Source organism: Loxodonta africana, chromosome 8, assembly GCF_030014295.1.
Source record: "Loxodonta africana isolate mLoxAfr1 chromosome 8, mLoxAfr1.hap2, whole genome shotgun sequence".
NCBI classification, from domain to species: Eukaryota; Metazoa; Chordata; class Mammalia; order Proboscidea; family Elephantidae; genus Loxodonta; species Loxodonta africana.
Genome location: NC_087349.1, coordinates 96,584,603 through 96,605,263, shown reverse-complemented (window position 1 = coordinate 96,605,263; position 20,661 = coordinate 96,584,603).

The window sequence follows — 20,661 nt, the reverse complement described above, 5'->3', positions numbered from 1 at the left end:
GGGGGTGGAATGCCTGCAGAAAGGATGGACAGAGGTCACCTCTAAAACATAACTTAATCTCCACTTTGGCTCCACAAACACTGCCATGCAGGCTCCAAGACCAGACTTGACCCAGGGTATGAGGCTCCAGACATTCTAGGCCCCCCAGGAGGAGAGAGTCACAGGAGAGAAAGGGAGGGCCGTGGGAAACCCACATGAGCCTGTCTATCCCAGATGCCCTGCCTCCTCTGGGAATTCCCCATCGTCCCCTAGAGTGGTGGGTCCCAGGGCCAGACCCTCATGGAATTTTTGACCTGTCCAAGGCAAAATGAGAAAAATAAGGCATGTGCTGCTTTTTTTCTTGAACCTAAATTTCTTTCATGGAAAGGACTGTCCTCTCTTCTGATACCACACCCTCCTCACGCTTTCTGTGGCAAATATCCCCTTAAAAAATAAGGTGATAGTGACAGCAGCTAGGAAGGCCTTTGGTTTGGTTTGTTTTACTTTGTTGTATTTTTCATGCTCTTACTTGGTTCGATAAGAAGCTTTCTTGATTCCATAAATATTTGTTTTTGAAATTTTGTCAGACTCTGAGGAACAAAAAAGCTATGAAACTCTCTTGTTAGAGCTTTCAGTAATTTTTTTTTTTTTTAATTTGTACCCTTACAGTTTCCTTTTTCTTATTGGCCCAAATAAACTTTGCCTCTAGTTGCCATGTCCTCCACACCTTGTCACTCCCAGGGTATTTCGAGCAAACACTTTTTAAAAAGCTGTTTTGAGTGCCATGGACTTCTAAAGCAATAGGCTAGTCATCATATTGAGAGGCTGAACTGGTGATCACTTAAAAATAAATCTTTCAACCCTGAAAAGGAGTCCCTAGGTGTTACAAATTGTTAAGCACTCCACTATCTAAAAGTCGGCAGTTTGAACCCACCCAGAGGTACCTCGGAAGAAAGTTTGGGCAATTGGCTTCAAAGATCACAGCCTTGAAAATTCATGGAGCAGTTCTAATCTGAAACACATGGGGTTGCCATGATTCAGTTAATAGCTCCATGGCTACTGGTTTTTGTTTCTTTTTAACCCTAAAAAGTTGGTGTACAAAAGGCAAACCTTCCCAGACCCAGGGCAGTAGCAATTCTGGGTGATTTAGCATGATTTATTTGAGGGAGCCTCCCTACTCATCTTGCGGAGTGTAGAGTGGTGCCCTCGGAAGCAGCTCAAGGATTCTGGTGTTATTGGCACTCAAAGTGGAAAGTGAAGGAATGTTACTGGGGGAGGAGGTGGATGATGGAGAGGAAAGAGCTCTGCAAATCTATCAGCCAGCTCCATTTGGAAACAAACACTAATAGGCCTACTAGAAGGAAACTGGGAAAAATCTGTGAGTGGGCCTTCATGGGGTAAAACAGTCTGAATTTTCCTTCTTTCTTCCCAGTCTTTAACACAAATTTCTGAGTTTCTTAAAAAAGGTCACTGTATAAATAATACATAAGTTTAGTATTGTTTTTATTCATAATAATATTAGTGGTAATAATTCTTGTGCCTTCTTTTTGTAAGAAAAAAAATCGCCAGATTTCAATAAGGGGAAGAAATTACGAACATTTTTGGTTGATTGTTTTTCTTCATAAAGAGCTAAAGCAAAAATCTTTGGGGATATTATCTATATCTGACTTCCTTCCTAAGTTTTAACCGCAGAACCCTGGAATAAATGACAATTACCATCTGCTTGGCTTGAGCCGGGAGAAGTGAAGGCTGTCCTTGGAAGACTTAACCATCTCTTTCCTTGACTTACTGAGGCACCAGGCAGTTTTATTAATTTGCTTAGCATATGCTTGGGTTTAGGGTTTAGAAAATGCTGCTTTCATCTGAACCTCACTATAGGTTAAAAGGGGTCAGGCTGAATGAATGAGAAATGGAGGAGGTGAAATGGAGGGAATCACTGAGTTCTACTTCTTTCTAACTGTAATTAAATGTGCATGGATATTTAAAAAATTAAAATTAACATCCACTATTTGCACTGACTTCTAATGTCAATTATTGAGTACTTACTGTGTCCTCATTAATTTCCCCTTCCTAGTTGAGGGGAAAAGACTAGTGCAAAAGAATTAACCTAGGCACCAAGCAAGACTGTATTACATGCTAAGCTGTGTGGTCCTGTCACAACTCACTGGTTTCCGTGTGGGCTGTGGTGGTCAGGAAGGCTAGCAGAGAAATAGCCCTTGTGATTTGATTTGACAGATGGAGCAAATCACAGTGAGCATGTTAGTCAGGGAAACACATGAAAGAAGAAAAGTTCAGAAGGAGAAGTAAGAAAGGCACAGCTGTGGGTCAGTGAGAAAGTAGAGTCTGACTCTGACTCTAGCAAAAGACCCTAGTTTGGGAAACAGGAACAATGAGGGGAGATGAGTAAGGAGAGACCCGATTGTGGAGGGCCTACATGCCCAAGCCAGGAGTGGCAATTGGCCCTTCTCCAATCCTTTGTCCAAGAAAGGCATCACTAACCAGTCATGGCACTCCATGTGCTTCTCCAAACAGCTTCTGCAGGTAGCCACTACCAATTGATCAAATTTGGATTCAAGGTGAAATCTTTTCTATTTCCTTCCCAGGCCAAGATCTTTAGACTTGATATCTAAGGAACGAGGAGACATTGAGTGAAGAATGAATGAATGAAGAAGACATGAGTCCCTAAACTTCCCAGTTACCATAGATTCCAACCTTTCCTAAGCCAACAGTATTAGTTTCCTAGGGCTGCTATAATAAAATGGTAAAGTAAGTGGCTTTAAACAACAGAAATATCTTGTCTCACAGTTCAAGGTGTCAACAGGGCCACGTTCTTTCCGTCCGGCCTAGGGGAAGATCCTTCGCTGTTTCCTTCAGCTTCTGGTAGCTCCAGGCGCTTCTTGGTTACAGTTGTGTCATCACATAGATTCCTTCCTCTGTTTCCCTGTCTCTGTGTATCTTCTCCTCTTTTATAAGGACACCAGTCATACAGGATTTTCACTCACCCTACTCCATTATGACCTCGTGTTAACCTAACTTCTTCAAAGGCCCTATTTCCAAACAGGGTCATATTCACAGGTAGTGGTGTTAAGCCTTCAACATATCTTTTTGGAGACACAATTCAATCCATAACACCAATTATGCTGTATGCTGGAGCTAGCCATGATGGAAAGGACACTGGGCTGGAAATCCTAATACTTATATTTGAGGTCCAATTCTACCATTGACTTTCCTCATCTGTGCTTCATTTTCCTCATCTGTAAAATGAAAAGATCGAAATGGTTGATGGGCAAGGCCTGTCCTGACACTGACTTTCTACAGTCCTATAAGTGCCAATAGACAAGCCATGGAGGGGAGGAGGGAAGCTAGGTTCCGAAGGACTCACACCCTGAATTAACAGCTCCTGAATAACGGAGAGGTTCCTGGGTGGCACAAACGGTTTCAGCTACTACTGCTAACCTAAAGGTTGGCAATTCAAACTCACCCAGTGGTGCCACAGAGGAAAACCCTGGTGGTCTGCTTCCATAAATATTACAGCCAAGAAAACCCTATGTAACAGTTCTGCTCTATAACACATGGAGTCGCCATGAGCCAAAGTTGACTCAGTGATAACCAGTTTGGGTTTCTTTTTTTTTGATAACTGAGAGTAGGTGGCGTTAGACACTGTTTATGTTACAAGGTCCATATGGTACAGAATAGGGATTAGGCGCCTGGAGGTCTCTGGGTAGGGTGTTGACGAAAGCCCTTATCCAGAAACAGCTTTTCTTAAGATCGAGAGTACTGAAAAAAGTTTGGATATCTTGTTTTCCTCCCTGTGGATGACCAGCTCCATGTAGTCAGCTTGGCAGATGTCCCCACCCAAAGGGACTTCGCAACAAAGAGGCCTTTCTGACGGCTGACGTCTCCTGCCTCCCTGCTTGCCTGCTTCTTTGGCCTCTGAGGGAAGCATTTTGGAGACATGAGGTGAGGCAGGATGAGGTCAAGGCGCCTTGCTAGGGAGTGGGGAAATGGCCTCTTCCAAGCAGACAACTGCGGCCTCTCATCCACGGAGCAGACCTGAGGGTCTTTCCCCCATTTGCCATCTCCGTATCAAGAGATCAGCCTGCTTGCAGTGGCTCTGGTTAAACTTTAAGAATGCAGATAAGGCCGAGAGGCTTGGAGCCATGGTATTTGAATGTCTAGCAAAGCATTTGCAGGCCTGGCTTGGCTTAATTTAGTAATTTATTTGTATTTCAGGCAGCAAGTTGACAAGACTCTGTGTTTACCATTGTGTCTTGGCTCCAGTTCCCCACCTGCCCATTCAGGGGCCAAGCATGTAAGCCCCCCACCTGGAAACTTCAACAGAGCAGGAATGGTGCCTGCCTTTTGATTTGCTGGTTTTTAGAAAGTTCCTTAACTGGATTCCAAATACAATGATAGTCTTTGGGTACTGTTACTTTTTTTTTTTTTTTTAATTGTCGTAAAATGTATATAACATAAAGTTTGCCATTTAAGCCATTTTTAAGTGTACAATTCAGTGGCATTAATTTTATCCACATTGTTGTGCAGCCCCATCACCACCATTTGCTTCCTAAATGTTTTCATCACCCCAAACAGAAACTCTGCACCCTTGAGGCAATAACTTCCCACTCCTGTCTCCCCCCAGCACCTGGTAACCACTAATCTACTTTCTGGCTCTATGCGTTTGCCTATTCTAGATAGTTCATGTAAGTGGAATCATACAATATTTGTCCTTTTGTATCTGGCTTATTTCACTTAACATAATATTTTGAAGATTCGGCCATATCGTAGCATATATCAGAACTTAATTTCTCTTTACGGATTAATAAAATTTCAATTGCATGGATATACCACAATTTGCTTTTCCATTCATCTGTTGATGGACATTTAGATTGTTTCTACCTCACAGCTATTGTGAAAAATACTGCAATGAACACTGGTGTACAGGCGTCTGATCAAGCCTCTGCTTTCAAGTCTTTCGGGTATGGAGTAGGAGCGGAATTGCTGGGTCATATGGTAATTCTGAATGGTAATTCTGTGTTTAATTTTTTGAGGAACTGTCAAACTATTTTTCTATAGCAGCTGTACCATTTTACATTCCAACAAGCAATGGATGAGAGTTCCAATTTTTTACATCCTTGCCAACACTCGTTATTTTCTGTTTGTTTTGTTTTCTAATAATAGCCATTCGAGTGGGTGGATGTGAAGTGCTATCTCATTGTTTTTCTGATTTGCATTTCCTTAATGGCTAATTGTGTTGAGCAGCCTTTTGTATATCTTCTTTCCAGAAATGCCTATTCAAGTCCTTTGTTCATTTTTTGATTGGCTTTTTTGTGTATTTGTTGTTATGTTGTAGGAGTTCTTTATATATCCCGGATATTAAACCTTTATATGTTATTTGATTTGTAAATATTTTCTCCCATTCTGAAGTTTGTCTTTTCACTTTCTTGAAAAAGTCCTTAGATCCAAAAAAGTTTTTATTTTTTTCCATTTTTTAAGAATAATTTATTTTATTTTTGTTGTTGAAAATATACACCACAGAACATAGACCAATTCAACAATTTCTACATGTACAATTCAATGACATTGATTACATTCAAGTTAAAAGTTTTTAATTTTGATGATGCCTAATTTATCTTTTTTCTTTTGTTGTTCATGCTTTTGATTTCATATCTAAGAATCATTGCCAAATACAAAGCCTTGAAATTTTACATCTATATTTTCATGGTTTTAGTGCTTGTATTTATGTCGTTGATCCATTTTGAGTTAATTTTCATATTTGGTGTGAGGTAGGGGTCCTTCTGCATGTGGAAATTAGGTTGTCCTAGCACCATTTCTTGAATACTGTCACTTTTAAAATACACCTTGGAAACATATGATTAGACACAGTAAAGGAAAATGTTATGAATTTCTAACTGACAGTTTTGCATCTCATAGTTCTAGAATGCAGAGGAATAAATAGAAATGAGGAGTAGGATTAAAAGGAACTCAACTTGTTTCTGTCTGTCTCTTGAGTTGGACTTTGTTTCATCTATCCATTTGCTGATCTTTCCATCTATCCTTCCATCTACCCATCTGTCCAGCCACTTATCTACTCATTCAACAGTCTGACAAATATTGCTGAGGGTCTCCTCTATGTCCAACAATGAGGTTCTCATATTGAACAAGACAGATCTGATCTCTACATACAAGCAAGCCCACCACTGGAGGGGGCAGATGCTTGTGGGGAGTTGTGTTGGTGGAGGCCCTCTTGAAGGTGTTGTATTGCAAGCACAGCTAGTTTCCTTAGTTTTGGGGGTAAGGGGAACGCTAAACAGAACAGATTTGACCCGGATGTGCACTGGGAACTTCTCAGAGCTCCCAATCATATAAAACCGAGGAGAATGTTCTTACCATGAAGTTTTTGCCTCTATCTTCAGGGTTTTCACATATAAGTTGGAGAAAAGGCTAAATGAATAATGAATACAGTTGGAGTCTTGTTCACATTTCTGGTTTTCACTGTGGTGAATCGAGGTATTGGTTTGGAGCTGTCCAGCTGGGCTCTTGCTCTGACCTCCCCAAGCCTTAGTTTCTCCTTCCCTAAAATGTGGATGATAATATTCAGTCTTCTGCGTGGCTGTTGTTGTAGGGACTGAATGAGATAAAGTGTATCAAAAGCTTAGCATGGAGCCTGCCTTATCCTAATCCCTCAGCAAACAGAGCTATTATTCTTAATAAACCTAAGGTGGTTTGGAACAGAGCTTTCTTGCTTTTACGAGGGTTGTTAGTGGCTGTCAGTAACTAAGAATTGAGCTTTATGCATTTTACATTTCTTAGCAAAAATTGAGTTCTTCGCCATGCTTTCACATAATAACAAGCAATCAAGGCAGGGCTTTAAGCAAAGCAATGATTATCTTTCATATGATAACTTTGTAATGGACATTAGTATTCTCTGTATGTGCATGTGTGTGTGCGTGTGTATGTGTGTGTGTGTAGGTGGGTGTGTATTTCTGGGATATTAATATGGATGGGTTCCCTTTCAATTTTACCTGAAATATCACTAAATATCACCTGAAGAATCGAAAGTAGTAGCGTTTATGAGTAAAAGGGAAGGAAAGAAGGAGAGAAAAAACAGGTTCCCCCCGCCCCCAGCAGACGCAAGAATTATACAGCTTTGGGAGAGAATGGGGATGGGTGGCTGGAGTTAGAGAGTATCAAGCAACTTGTGGCCACCAAGCAGAAAATGTACAAGAGCGCCCGCGCCCCCCCCCCCCCCCCCCACCAATGGACAGAGCACTTTTTGCTGCTCCAGGGCCTTCATTCTCTCTGCAGTGGGGCTGCATTTCCCTGAGGGGCAGATGTATCTCATCTTGTCCTCCATGAGCAGCCTCAGGCACCCTTCCAACACCATCCTTTATCTAGTTACTATGTAGGCTAGACCTCTGGACATCACCTTCAAGTCTTTCCCTTCCTCCCTCACCCATACAATTAACTTCCAAATTCTGCTGATTTTCACTCCTAATTGCCTCTCAAACCTGTTCTCTTCTCTTCATCTTCACTGAGACCATCTTATTCTAACCTTACCTTATCTCTTGTTTGAGCTATTATTGTAACCCCCAAACCTATTTCTCTGCCTCCAGTCTCAACCACTCGAATCCATTCTCAGGTCCCATCTCTCCACCACCATCTCCTTTTCACACTTTTCTCTCCAGTGAATCCAAACCATTAATTGTTTTCCTTTCACACCATGCTATTCCATATCTCTGTGGCTTTGCACACCCTGTTTTGTTTCTCCAGAATGCTCTTTTCCCACATGCTCCCTACCATTTTGCCCATCTAGCAAACACCTATTCAGCCTTAGAAATCTAGCCAGAATCTTGGAAAGCCTTTTCTGACTACAAACAGAATAATTTACTTCCCAAACTCCCTTTTTTTATTCACCTCTGTTTTCTTGTTTTTGTGTATATGTATGTTTTTTTGTTTTTTGCATATGCATACCTAAATGTACAAAGTGTTTTATGTTGGGCTTATTGATTGCTCTCTCTGCACTATTATACTTCAGGAAAGAAAGTGTAATTTATTTGTCTTTATCCTCATGGCATCAAGCACAGCAACCTGGTGCATTCTAATCAATAAATGTTGTGGAACTAAACTAATATTTTCCAGAATATTCAGCCAGCTTTGGGAATTTGGAAGACTTGTCAAATCCTGTATAATATAGTGACTGTTTTCAATCTGGCTTTAGACTCTTACTTATGGTCAACATTTTAGGATTTAGTTATCTATCTAATGCAGTCAGTTTTCAACTATTATCAGTTCTCCTCAGTGGAGCTCAACAGGAATGAAGAAACCAGCTACATGTGTTTCAATTAGGAGCTTTTATTGTTTTCTTTCCAGTGTTATCTCAATCCTGTGACCTTGGAGAGCATTCCACAATAAAAACCACCCCTTTTAATCCAGCGTTCAGCGTGAAGAACAAGAATTCAAAGATTTCTAAAACCTGGTGTTTCCCTTCCCTTCTCCAAACAACTGGGTCCTAGCAGAAAAGAATATTTTCACCTCATTTGCTCTCCTGCTTCTTGCAGGAGTGTGGCAGTGAGGCCCAGACACGCTATCTTTAGGGAAGGGCATGTGATTTAGTGGTGAGAAGAGGGCACCTTGAGAATGAGGAGAACGCACTTGGTTCACTGTAGGGCAGCCTGGCTCCCAGCGTGGTTTCTGGAGCCTGAGTGCCTCCCTTAAACTCCTACCTCTATTATTTACAACTCACATGGCTTTGAGCACATTATTCAACCTTTCATGCCTCAGTTTCTTCATCTGTAAAATGGGACTAGTAATAGAACTGTCCTCATAGGGCTATCGTAAGCATGAAATTAGATGATGCCTATAAAGGACTTAGGACAGAGTCTTCCACATTCTAGCATTATTCACTAAACGTTAGTTTATTATCATTACCCCAGCACTTAATTTTCACTTTTTGAAAGAAAATCAAATGAAATTATCATATTTTCTGGAAATGGCGTTCCTCAACTTTAAGATGTGACTTTTCAGGAAAGGTATCAAGATGAAAAAAAGAATCAGTTGCCTTGATATACTTTTTCTAGAGGAACATTTATGTAATTCTCTTCATTTTTGCTTTTTCTATTTAATGGAATAGGCAGTATCTCTTGCTTCTGATATTTCTTTTAAAAAAAAATCACCCTCCCAGAGTTCTAAAAGCTTATCTGAATTGAAAGATCCTCCCTTACCTTTCCCATGCTAGATCGCTTCTTGATTTACTTTAGTGTCTTCAGACATAGACTGAATTCTTCCACCCGCTGTAAGAGGCTGGCTGGACATTTGTTCTTACTTATTCTCTTCAGATGGCTCTAAGGAGGTTTCGACTGGCAGATTTAGGTTTCTCCTTCTGTAGAGTCCCTTGTAAAGACATCCATGGGATGAGGTCAGGGATGCGGCTGTGCGTGCGTCTGAGCTGAGGTGTGGGAGTGAAGACACAGTGACAGTGTGCTGTGTGGCAGGAGGATGGATGGAGGAAGATGAAAGGAAGCCATCAGGAAGGAGTCCCTTAAAGATAGAACCACTGAGTAGCACTGACAGGTGTGTGATTGAGTGTGCCAGGCCACTCTGGCTCTCTCCTGTTCCCAGGAGGAAGGACATGGGGGAAGGAACTCATTGCCCAGGGAAAGCAGAACACATCCCAGGTGTTTTATCTTCCTCCATAGTGAGGTTGGTGCTGTTATCCCTATTTCACAGATGAAAAAGTTGTGTTTTTTTTGTTGTTGTTGTTCTTGTTGTTTTGTTTTGACTTTTCAAAATTAAACCATTACTAAGGAGCAGAAATGGGTCCAAATAGAGGTCTTTCAGACTGTAGAGTCTGTATTCTTATACAATGGAGTTATTGTCCAGTTGACTTTGACTCGTAGTGACCCCGTATGTATCGAGTAGAACTGTACTCCTTAGGGTTTCCAATGGCCGATTTTTTGGAAGTAGATAGCCAGATCTTTCTTTCGAGGCACGTCTGAGTGAACCCGAACCTCCAACATTTCTGTTAGTAGCTGAGTTAACCGTTTGTACCACCCAGAGACTCCAGATTCATTGCAGCTGAGATAAAAGATTTCAGGATTATCCTTTCAATGCAGGAGAGGATCAAGCATAGGAGTATCCATGACGACCATCTTCCTGGAAGCCTTAGGACTGTCCCTCTCACTCTCACAGGCCACCAAGATAATTTCCTGAGTACTTGGTAGTTGTTAGAGTGAAAAAAAAATCTGTTAGACAACTTTTTCAAGGAAAATGCTTATCAGCTAAAATGATTAGAGAAGAGAGTAAGCAAATGTCCAAACAGACCACCAAGGAGCTGAGAAGCCTAGAAATCTGGAAGGATTCCAACAGGTAAAAGGAGGGGAGGAGGGCAGATAGGCTCAGATTTAGGAAGCCACAGGCAGTGCCAACACCTGTCAGAGAGGTGCAGTTGTTCATGCTTCTGTTTCATTCATTTAAAGCCAGGGGCTGTGAAGATTTTGCATGGAAAACAAGTGCTCTGGGAAAAAAAAAAAAAGGAGAAGGACATTCTTTTATAATACCTTGCTACTAGTTGCTGTCAAGTCGATTGCTACTCATGGCGACCCCACCTGTATCAGAGTAGAACTGTGCTCTACAGGGATTTCAGCGGCTAAGTTTTTGAAAGTAGATCACAGGCCTTTCTCCCAAGGCACCTCTGGGTGAACTCGAACCTCCATGCTCTTGGTTAGCAGCTGAGCATATTAACTGTACCACCCAGGGACTCTCTTCTGCACTAGATTTTCATTATTCTCCACCTGCAAATGGTGAAAGGGAGAAATGGGGTGGGGCAGGTTGATTTCATTCCTCGTGGTGTGAGCTGCTTGCCCGAGAACCATGTGCCTGCGTGATGACATAGAAAAGAGGATATGCAAACATTCCCCTGCTTGAGCTGGATTCACACAGCACACGGCCCAGGGCAGCATGTGGACAAGAGAGCTCTAAGCTACTCCTCAGGTGTCAGCCCAGAACAGAAAGTATTAAAGTTCAGAAATTCCAGGCCAATCTCTTGCTCCTCCTTTTAAGTCTATTGCATCAGCTTTAGCAATTAGCTAAGGTTAGACAATCTCTATTTTACTAGACAGCTTTGAATTATGTCTATTTTTCACTGGAACCTATTTGTAGAATGACCAAAATGACCAATGACACTGTGTGTCTCTTGTGACCAAGAAGCTAATAGCTTATAGATGTGTTGATAGGTCTGCTCTCCAACTAATGATTGAGTTATTTAGCTGCTTTATTGTGGGGTGCTCTTAGCAAAATGAAAGGGTGTTAAAAAGAATCCATCAATGAGTCCCAGGAAAAAGTTTTATCAGCAAACATAATTTTGAAGTACTAACTATCCACGGATTAAAAGACAATCATAAATCCAACTTCAACAGCATTGCTAACAGAGGTGTCAACAACACAAACTATGCTGTAATCAACTTTAGTCAACTAATGAACATGGCTGCAACTTTCACTCATTCACTGAACATACATTTATTGAAACATTTTCAGCTATTTAAAAATGTTTTTATAATCCTCATAATATCTTCTCTCAAATTACATAGGCTTTGAGACCTTTTTTTTTTTGAGACCTAGCATAAATTGTTGCTTTGAATTTTAAATAGATTTGCAATTGAATTTATCAGAATTTAGAATAAATTACGGGTAATGTTTTGTCGCCATTCTATTACTGGCACCTCGCACATATTAGATATTCAATAAATATGCTAAATTTAATTATCTTATCGAATAACAGGAAATCTTCAAACAGAGCCATAATTTTGGGGTTCATTCCAATGCAACTAGCATTCATTATGTGTATAAATATATACACACAGCCCTGAAAAGACAGCCGGGCATGAATCACTTCTAAACTTTGTGTAAATGTATTAAAAGTCACATTTAATTTCCAATCGATAGTGTGGGAGGGGGAGGCAATTTACCTAATGAGACTCACAGAGTCACAGGTTGCCTCTGGTTGACCAACGGCCTTTAACTTCGATCACATTGTCTCCAATATATTATCCTCATTATTTTGCGATTGCCCAGACTAGAGAATGACTGTGCTGAAGGATTGTGTGGTGTGGAAAGAAGTGATAAGGAGAACAAAACATATTTGACCTAAAGCACATTTTTAAGATGTGATGGTGTTGATAGCCCTTTTGCTACGTTTTGGCCCTGAGTCTTCCTTTATACTTTTATTTTAAGACAGGAATGGCCAACTGATGATGACTCTTCATCAGAAACTCAGATTTTGCTGGCATTACACGTGTAGATTGCATTGTGAGCACTTTCATCTGATTCCAAATAACATACATTAAGAGGCTTGTTGTCAGACTTCCAGCAGGAGGCTGGAGATGGCAGGAAGCTCCTATTTAATTGGATTGATTGGTGACCTATATTCTAAATGGCATAGCTCTAAAAACTCAGAAAATCACCCCTTTTGAGGTTAAAAACCAAAAACACCGAACCTGTTGCTATCGAGTGGATTCCAACTCATAGCAACCCAACAGGATAGAGTAGAATTGCCCTGTTTCCAAGGAGCAGCTGGTGGATTCAAACTGCTGATCTGTTGGTTAACAGCCAAGGTCTTAACCACTGTGCCACCAGGGCTCCCCTCTGAGGTTAGAGATTACCAAAAAACAGCTATGTTAGAAAGATGTAAGTAATTTTAGCTAACATTAATTGAGCTGCTACTATGTTCAGCACATCACAAGCATTTTACACATGTATCTCATTTAATCCTCAGAGCAACCCTCTGAGTTAGGCATTGTTCTGGTCATCTGTTGTACTGTATTGTAACAAGTCACCCCAAACCGTTTGAAAGAACACTCCCCCTCGCTTTTGTTTTGCTTAAGGCAGTTTGTAATGAGTTTTCATTGACCCATAATCAAAAAAAAGCTTGAGTACAGGTATGAACGTGCCTCAGAGGAGAAGATAAAGCGTACAAATCATTGCTGCCAAGGTGTTAAGAGCTAGTGGGGAATGAATGGCTAGGGAATAAGAGCAGAGTTGGTGAGTAGGGGTCCAAGAAGGCTTCACATAAAAATGAAGTCCCAAATGTTGAAGGAAGAGGGGGTGTTTGGCTGACATGCGGAAACGATGCTCTGGACTGAAGAGACAGGCACAAAGGAACTGGGACTTGAAGGAACACAGAGCGTTTGGAAACGCCCAGCAGTTTGTTAGCTTGGGGACCAGCTGGGAGGTAGTAGAGGCCAAGTGTATTCCTGGAAGGGCTTGGGGTGGGCCGTAGGGACACTAGTCTCCCCAGTCTCTGTGTTTGTGAAGTGGTGATAATACGTGCTTTTGTTTGTTTTTAAATAAATATTAGAGATAATGTCTCTCATAGTCACCCCATGTGACAGGGTAGAACTGCCCCATAGGGTTTTTCTAGACTGTAATCTTTATGGAGGAGCCCTGGTGGCACAGTGGTTAAGACCTCAGCTGCTAACCAAAAGGTCAGCCATTCAGATCTACCAGCTGCTCCTTGGAAACAGTATGGGGTAATTCTGCTCTGTCCTATATATCGGCTTGAGCTGGAATTGACTCGACAGCAACTGTTTTTTTTTTTTGGAATCTTTATGGGAGCAGATTGTCAGGCCTTTGTCCTGTGAAGCCACTGGGTGGGTTTGAACCACCAACCTTTTGGTGAGCAGCCAAGCATTTAACTGTTGTAACAGCAGAGCTCTGTGATATTGTCTCTAGTTATTAATGAATGGCCCTGGCATCTAATAAATACAGGAGAAAACGGCAACTTTTGTTATCCTGCAGGAGAGGTAGAAGATGAAGAAAGGAAGAGCCAAGGGGTCAGATAGTGGAAGCCTCCTGTCTGGACTTAACTCTGTAGGCCTGGATCCCGTATTTGCGGATCCTTTTCCTTTCATATTTGTGGAGCCCTGGTGGCGCAGTGGTTGAGAGCTATGGCTGTTAACCAAAACATCGGCAGTTGGAACCTGCCAGCCGCTCCTTGGAAACCCTATGGAGCCTGTCCTGTAAAGTCACTATGAGTTGGAATCAGCTCAAAGGCAACAGTTTTTTTTTTTTTTTGGTATTCCTTCAATAGTCCCTGAAAGTAATAATGGGGGTCCATGTACTATAAAACCACAAATGCATTTATTTGCTCATGGTATTTACACAGGCTCATGTAGTGGTTTCAAAGGGGAAATTCATGCATCTGGTAAAAGTGGCAGTATAGGGGACACTGCTGGGGATTGTGTGAGAAGGGTTGTTCGGGAGAACTGTGATGGATTTGCATTGTGGGAAGATCACTTTTGGTTCCCTCCTCCTCGCTTTTATGGCCAGGGCTGCTGTATGTGTAAAAATACAGTGGGGAGGGCAGCGAGGGAAGTGGGCTCTGGTTCCTTGCCAGGTCTGCAGAAACCTGGTAAAGAACAGCTGTGGAGTTTTTTGGTTGGTATAAACCCGTCGTCCAACTCATGGCGACCCTACATGTGAAATAGAGTAGAACTGTGCGCCATAAGGTTTTCAAGGCTGCGACCTTTTGGAAGCAGATCACCAGGCCTTTCTTCAGGTGCATCTCTGGGTAGGTTCGAACCGCAAAACTTCAGGTTAGTAGTTGAGTGCTTAAGCAATTGTGCCACCCAGAGTCTTTAGCTGGTATAGACTTGGCTTTTCTGAGCTTGGAGGAGCTCTGGTGGTGCAGTTAAGTGGTTCGCTGCTAACCAAAAGGCCGGCGGTTTGAACCCACCGGCTGCTCTACAGAAGAAAGATGTGGCAGTCTGTTTCTGCAAAGATTTACAGCCTTGGAAATTCTATGGGGCAGTTCTACTGTGTTCTGTAGGGTCGCTCTGAGTTAGAATCCACTCGACAGCAAGGGGCTTGGTTTTTTGTTATTATTTTCTGAACTTAAGAATAGATACTGGAGGAAGACAGGAGGGCAGATTTTTTTTTTTTTTTTTTTTAACAGTCTATTCCGTTAGGTTAAGAAGCCCTGGTGGCACAGTGGCTAACTGCTTGGTTGCTAATGGAAAGGTCAGTGGTTCAAACCCACCAGCCGCTCCACGGGGGAAAGATGGGGCAGTCTGTTTCCTTAAAGATTACAGCCTTGGAAACCCTATGGGGCCATTCAGCTGTGTCCTACAGGGTCACTGTGATTCAGAGTTGACTCAATGGCAGTGGGTTTTGTTTTTTTGGTTTATTCCATTAGGTTAGAAGCCCTGGTGGCACAAGTTAAAGTGCTCAGCTGCTTCCTGAAAGGTAAGCAGTTTGAACCCACCAGCTGCTCCTTGGGAGAAAGATGTGGCAGTCTGCTTCCTTAAGGATTACAGCCTTGGAAATGCTATGGGGCAGCTCTACTCTGTTCTATAGGGTCACTATGAGTCAGAATCTACTGGACAGCAATGGGTTTGGTTTTGGTGTTTTGGTATTCCATTAGGTTAAACCTGGGTGAGTTTTCCCTGATTTTGTAGAAATATTTTGAATGGCTCCCATCTGTCTCTCTTGGTTGTTGGTGTCAAAGAGCATTTTCAGTCTTCTCTGGTCTCCATGAGTGTTTTCCTAGGAAGCGAGAGTGACTCTATTAGGACTGTGTTAGCCTGAGGCCATTTTACTTCCCAGAATCTTTCTATCCCAGTCACGCCTCTTGAATTCCTTCACTGAGAGAGATGCCCAGGGTAGTTATGGTTGGAAAGATCCCTGCACCACACTCAGCCCAGAAAGATGACCACACAACTCAGAGCTTAAGCCAGAGCATGTGAGCTGCTGGTTGGGACCCTGTTCCCTCCTCTCTTGGGAATCCCAAACCTTCGCTCCAAGGAATGAACCAGGCACGTGGGGCTGGAGCAGTTCCAAGGGGATCACCATCCAAGGCCTCCAGATGCTCCTTGACTGCTCATGTGAGGCATAATCAAGGATGGAGATGACAGGATGGGGCATAAAGGATAGGAAAGGTCAGTGGAGGGTTTTCCAGAAATTTGTCCATTTCCTCTAGGTTTGCAAATTTGTTGGAGTATTGTTTTGCGTAACACTCTGTTACAATCCTTTTTATTTCAGTTGGGTCTGTTGTAATGTCCTCCATTTCATTTCTTATTTGGATTATTTGCGTCCTCTCATGTTTTTCTTTTGTCAGTTTGGCCAGTGGTTTGTCGATTTTGTTGATCCTTTCAAAGAACCAACTTTCGGTTTTGTTGATTCATTCTATTGTTTTTCTATTCTCTATTTCATTTATTTCTGCTCTGATCTTTATTATTTCCTTTCTTCTGGTGGCTCCGGGCTTCTTTTGCTCTTCTCTTTCTATTTATCAAAGTTGTGTAGCTAATGTTTTGATTTTGCCCCTTTCTTCTTTTTCGATGTGTGCATCTATTGCTATAAATTGACCTCTGAGCACTGCCTTTGCTGTGTCCTGAAGGTTTTGGTATGATATATTTTTGTTCTTATTTGATTCGAGGAAATTTTTTATTCCATCTCTGATTTCTTCAATTACCCAGGGGTTTTTAAGCAGTGTGTTATTCAGTTTCCCTGTAATTGAATTTTTTTCCTTGCTCTTTCCATTGTTAACTTCTACTTTGATGGCCTTGTGGTCAGAGAAGATACTTTGCATTATCCCAATGTTTTGGATTTTGTTGAGGGTTGCTATGTGGCCTAAGATGTAACCTGTTCTGGAGACTGTTCCATGTGCACTGGAAACGAATGTGTACTTTGCCGCTGTTGGATGGAGTGTTCTATATATGTCTATGAGGTCAAGTTGGTTGATTGTGCCCTTTAGCTCTTCTGTATCTTTGTTGAGTTTCTTTCTAGATGTTCTGTACTTTACCGAGAGTGGTGTGTTGAAGTCTCCTACTTTTATTGTGGAACTGTCAATTTCTGTTTCAGTGCTGTTAGAGTTTGTTTTATGTATTTTGGAGCCCTGTCATCGGGTGCATAGATGTTTACTATGGTTAAGTCTTCATGATGGATCGTCCCTTTAATGATTATATAGTGCCCTTCTTCATCTTTTATGGTAGACTTTGTTTTAAAGTCTATTTTATCTGAGATTAGTGTTGCCACTCCTGCTCTTTTTTGGTAGTTATTTTCTTGATATATTTTTTTCCATTCTTTGATTTTTAATAATTTACGTCTTTGTTTCCAAGGTGTGTCTCTTGTAGACAACATATTGATGGATCCTGTTTTTTTTTTAATCCATTCTGTCACTCTGTGTCTCTTTGTGGGTGCATTTAAGCCATTTACATTCAGTGTAATTATTGGTAGCTGTGAGTTTATTGGTGTCATTTTGTAGTTTTTTTTTGTGTGTGTGTGTGTGTGTGTGGTGCTGACGTTTTCTTTGTCCTTCTTATTCTCCTGTGCTGAATTCCTTTTGTTTGTGGATTTCTTTTGTTTTGATAGATTTTGTTTTTATTGAGACTTTATGTTTTTCTTCTTTATCTTGATGAGTAGGTTTGTTAACTCCCTTTGTGGTTACCTTGACATTTACCCTTATCTTCCTAGGTTTGAACTAGTCTATTATCACTTGGTATCGCTTTGCCTTCCTCTGCATTAGAATGTTCTATACCTACTATTTATTCCCTTTTTTATTGTTCTGACGTTGTTGTCATTTACAGATTAACCTCTCTCGTTCCCTCTTGTAATTCTTTTGGTTTTGGGTAGTCCTTGAGAGTTCATTTCCTAGGTTGGTATCTGGCTGGTACAATCTTGCGTCCTACATTCAGGCTGTGGTCTGATGTTGTTTGTTCTTTCCTCACTCTCTGTTCTCTGTCAGTTTCTTATTCCATTTTGTGCTTGGCTGAGTTCTTTATCTCTTCATTTGACACTTTGGGTTCCAGGATTGATGTTTGTCTCTGTTTTACTTAGTTTTTTGGGTCTCTGGTATGGAGGGATGGCATGGTGCTTCTGTCTATGGTGCCATGTTGGCTAGAAGTCTTGGAGGGTTTTCCATTGCAAATAAATACTTGTTGGAAACCCTGGTGGCATAGTGGTTAAGTGCTACAGCTGTTAAGCAATAAGTTGCCAGTTCCAATTCACCTGACGCTCCTTGGAAACCCTATGGGGCAGTTCTACCCTGTCCTGCAGGGTCGTTATGAGTCAGAATCGACTCAATGGCAGTGGGTTGATTTTGTTTTTTTAATATACTTGTTATATCTGAGATTGGAGTCCCTGAGTGGTGCAAAAGGTTAAGTACTTGTCTTCTAGCCAAATGGCTGGAGGCTCGAGTCCACCCGGAGGCATCATGGAAGAAAGGCCTAGCAATCTACTTCTAAAAAATCAGTCATTGAAAACTGTTTGGAGCACAGTTCTACTCTGACTCATATGTGATCGCCGTGAGTCAGAATTAACTCAGTGGCAGCTGGTGGTGGTATCTCAGACTGAACAGGTTAACACTTTTTAGTTAAAAACCAAATTACCTATTACCCAGTTCACGTCCTTTCGTCTTCCTTCATTACATGGAAAAAGGAATTTCTTTCTCTCTTTCTTGCTTCCTTTTTTTCCCCTCACACCTCTCTCTTCCTCTCTGTCTCTCCTGGCCTATCTCTGTCTCTCTCTGTCTTATTCTCTTCTGTTCAGGAGAGAAGATTTTGTTACCTGATTTCTCTTCTCTTTTTTTTTAGAGAGAAAGAAAAAAAATAACTTTGGTGGAAGGGACAAGAATGTGACTGCCCCCCCCACCCCCGTGTGTCCCACCCTACAGTCCCAGCTCCTTGATTCAGCGTTCATTTATTGAGACACCATCTTCAGCCAAGAAAAAACGCAGAGTAATCCTCAACTACTTAACATTGATCCACCTGTATCCACAGGCCGAACGCTTGTGAAGAGGCCTGGAGAGGTTTTAGTGAACAGATACAGTCTCCACAGGGCTAGCAAGTCCATACAAGTCGACCGGGCGACTTTTCCCGAGAGTGAAATGGGTCAGAAAATGGAAGCAAACCTCCATCATGTTCTGCTCCCCTCCCCCACCCATTTTTCTTTTCCCACACTTAATCCAAATCTCTACAGGCAAGTGAAAGGAACTGGGTAGTTTCACTTCAAAGTTATGCACCTTGAGGAGAGGCCCTCTGCGTTCCTTTGTTGCTTTAACACAGAACTGATGCATTTCTCACTCAGAGAAGGTCCCCAGTGTTTTAAGCCTCCTGTAGATTTTGTTCTGACACAGACTCTGCTCTCCACATTAACGTGACTGTTGTGCTACAAAACTATTGAGGTTCAGCGAGCCTTGAAAACCCTGAGCTCAATTCCTGGGCCACCTTAAAAGCCAGCGTTTCCCATCTCCCCTACCTGGCTTTCTAGCTTTGTAAAAGTATTTCTGGCTTTAGACTGGGAGGCAAATCCCGAGTGCCCCTGGCTCACAAAGTGGCCCTCTGCTTCCTATTATGTGATCGCTGGCAAGGCACTTCAATCTCTCTGGGCCTCTGCTTGCTCATCTGTAAGATGGGACATTGGACTAAATCAGTGGTTTTCAAATTCTCCTCTGTGACCCTAAGAATCCCAACCTCAAGGAAAAGGCACCTCAGAGGGTGGGGTTGTGGGCCCCTCCCATGCTTCACCTGATGCAGCCTCAGGTTGCTTACTAAATGTAGTTTCCCGCACCTCTCCCCTGGAGATTCTGAGTCAGTAGATATAAGATGGAGCCCCTTGGTCCCCCTCCCAGGCCGTAATAACTTCTGACTGGGCCTGGAAGCCCATCATAGCCTCGGGCCCCTGCCCAGGAAGGCTTGGAATATCTGCCCTCCCATGCTCAGGACGCAAGGGCTAGAGGTCACTGCAGTTACCTAGTAACACATCACTGCTGGTGAGGTGGTTGCTGTACCCTCTGCCTGGGGCCTGTCCTGCCTCAACACTGGCTCTTTCTCGCTCTCCTCCCTCAGTCTGGCAGACAGCCCTGGCACAGGTCTCCACCTCCCTAGGCAGGACCATGACTCAGCCTGTGGCCCAAGCCCCCATCTGGGGTAACTCTGGATCAGGCTCTGCAGGAGACTGCCTTCCTCCCATCTGTCCAGGGCTCAGACCAGGCCCTCCTCCTCCTCCTCCTCTCCTTTCTTTTTGGGCTGAACATTTACTGCTGGAACCAAAGAGCAGGGGACCAGTTCAACTCAAGGCAGAAGGCAGGGCAACCATGTCACATTGGCCAGGCAGGGCCCTCTGCCCAAGGGTACCTTGCCAGGCACCACATGTATGGGGCTGAAATGCAACCACAGTCACCCTGGCACAAGGTGGCTTCCACCCAGAGGGGGCACCTTTTTCTGGTTAGGGGACAGAAGATAATCTGCTGAAGGGAAGCTGCCAACTTCCAGATTATGTGGAATTTGTCTGTACCTAGTCTGTGACTATTTCTTTTTGACAGAAGGAGAGGACAAATGGCAAAAAGATACCACAGACTGGAATGAACACAGGGGTGGTCTAGAGAAAAGCAAGAAAGGAGTATCGTGGGTCTCAGAGACAGGCTGTGAGCTGACCATCCGCCATTGTGCCATTTGGAAGGATGTTGACGGCAATATTCCATTATTGGTGAAAAAGAAAAGCATTTTGAAAATCAGATGCTTCCTATTTCTAAGTGATCCATCCAAATTTTATCCCATGTCTCTGCAGATGTAGTGAGCGGGGGGTGGGGCTTGTCACTGTGTAAAAAGATGAGACCAAAGTTTATTGGGGTTACCAGAGGAGGAAGGGGGAGTCATTGCTGCTTAGGGCTCTGTTAAGAGTGATGGGAAA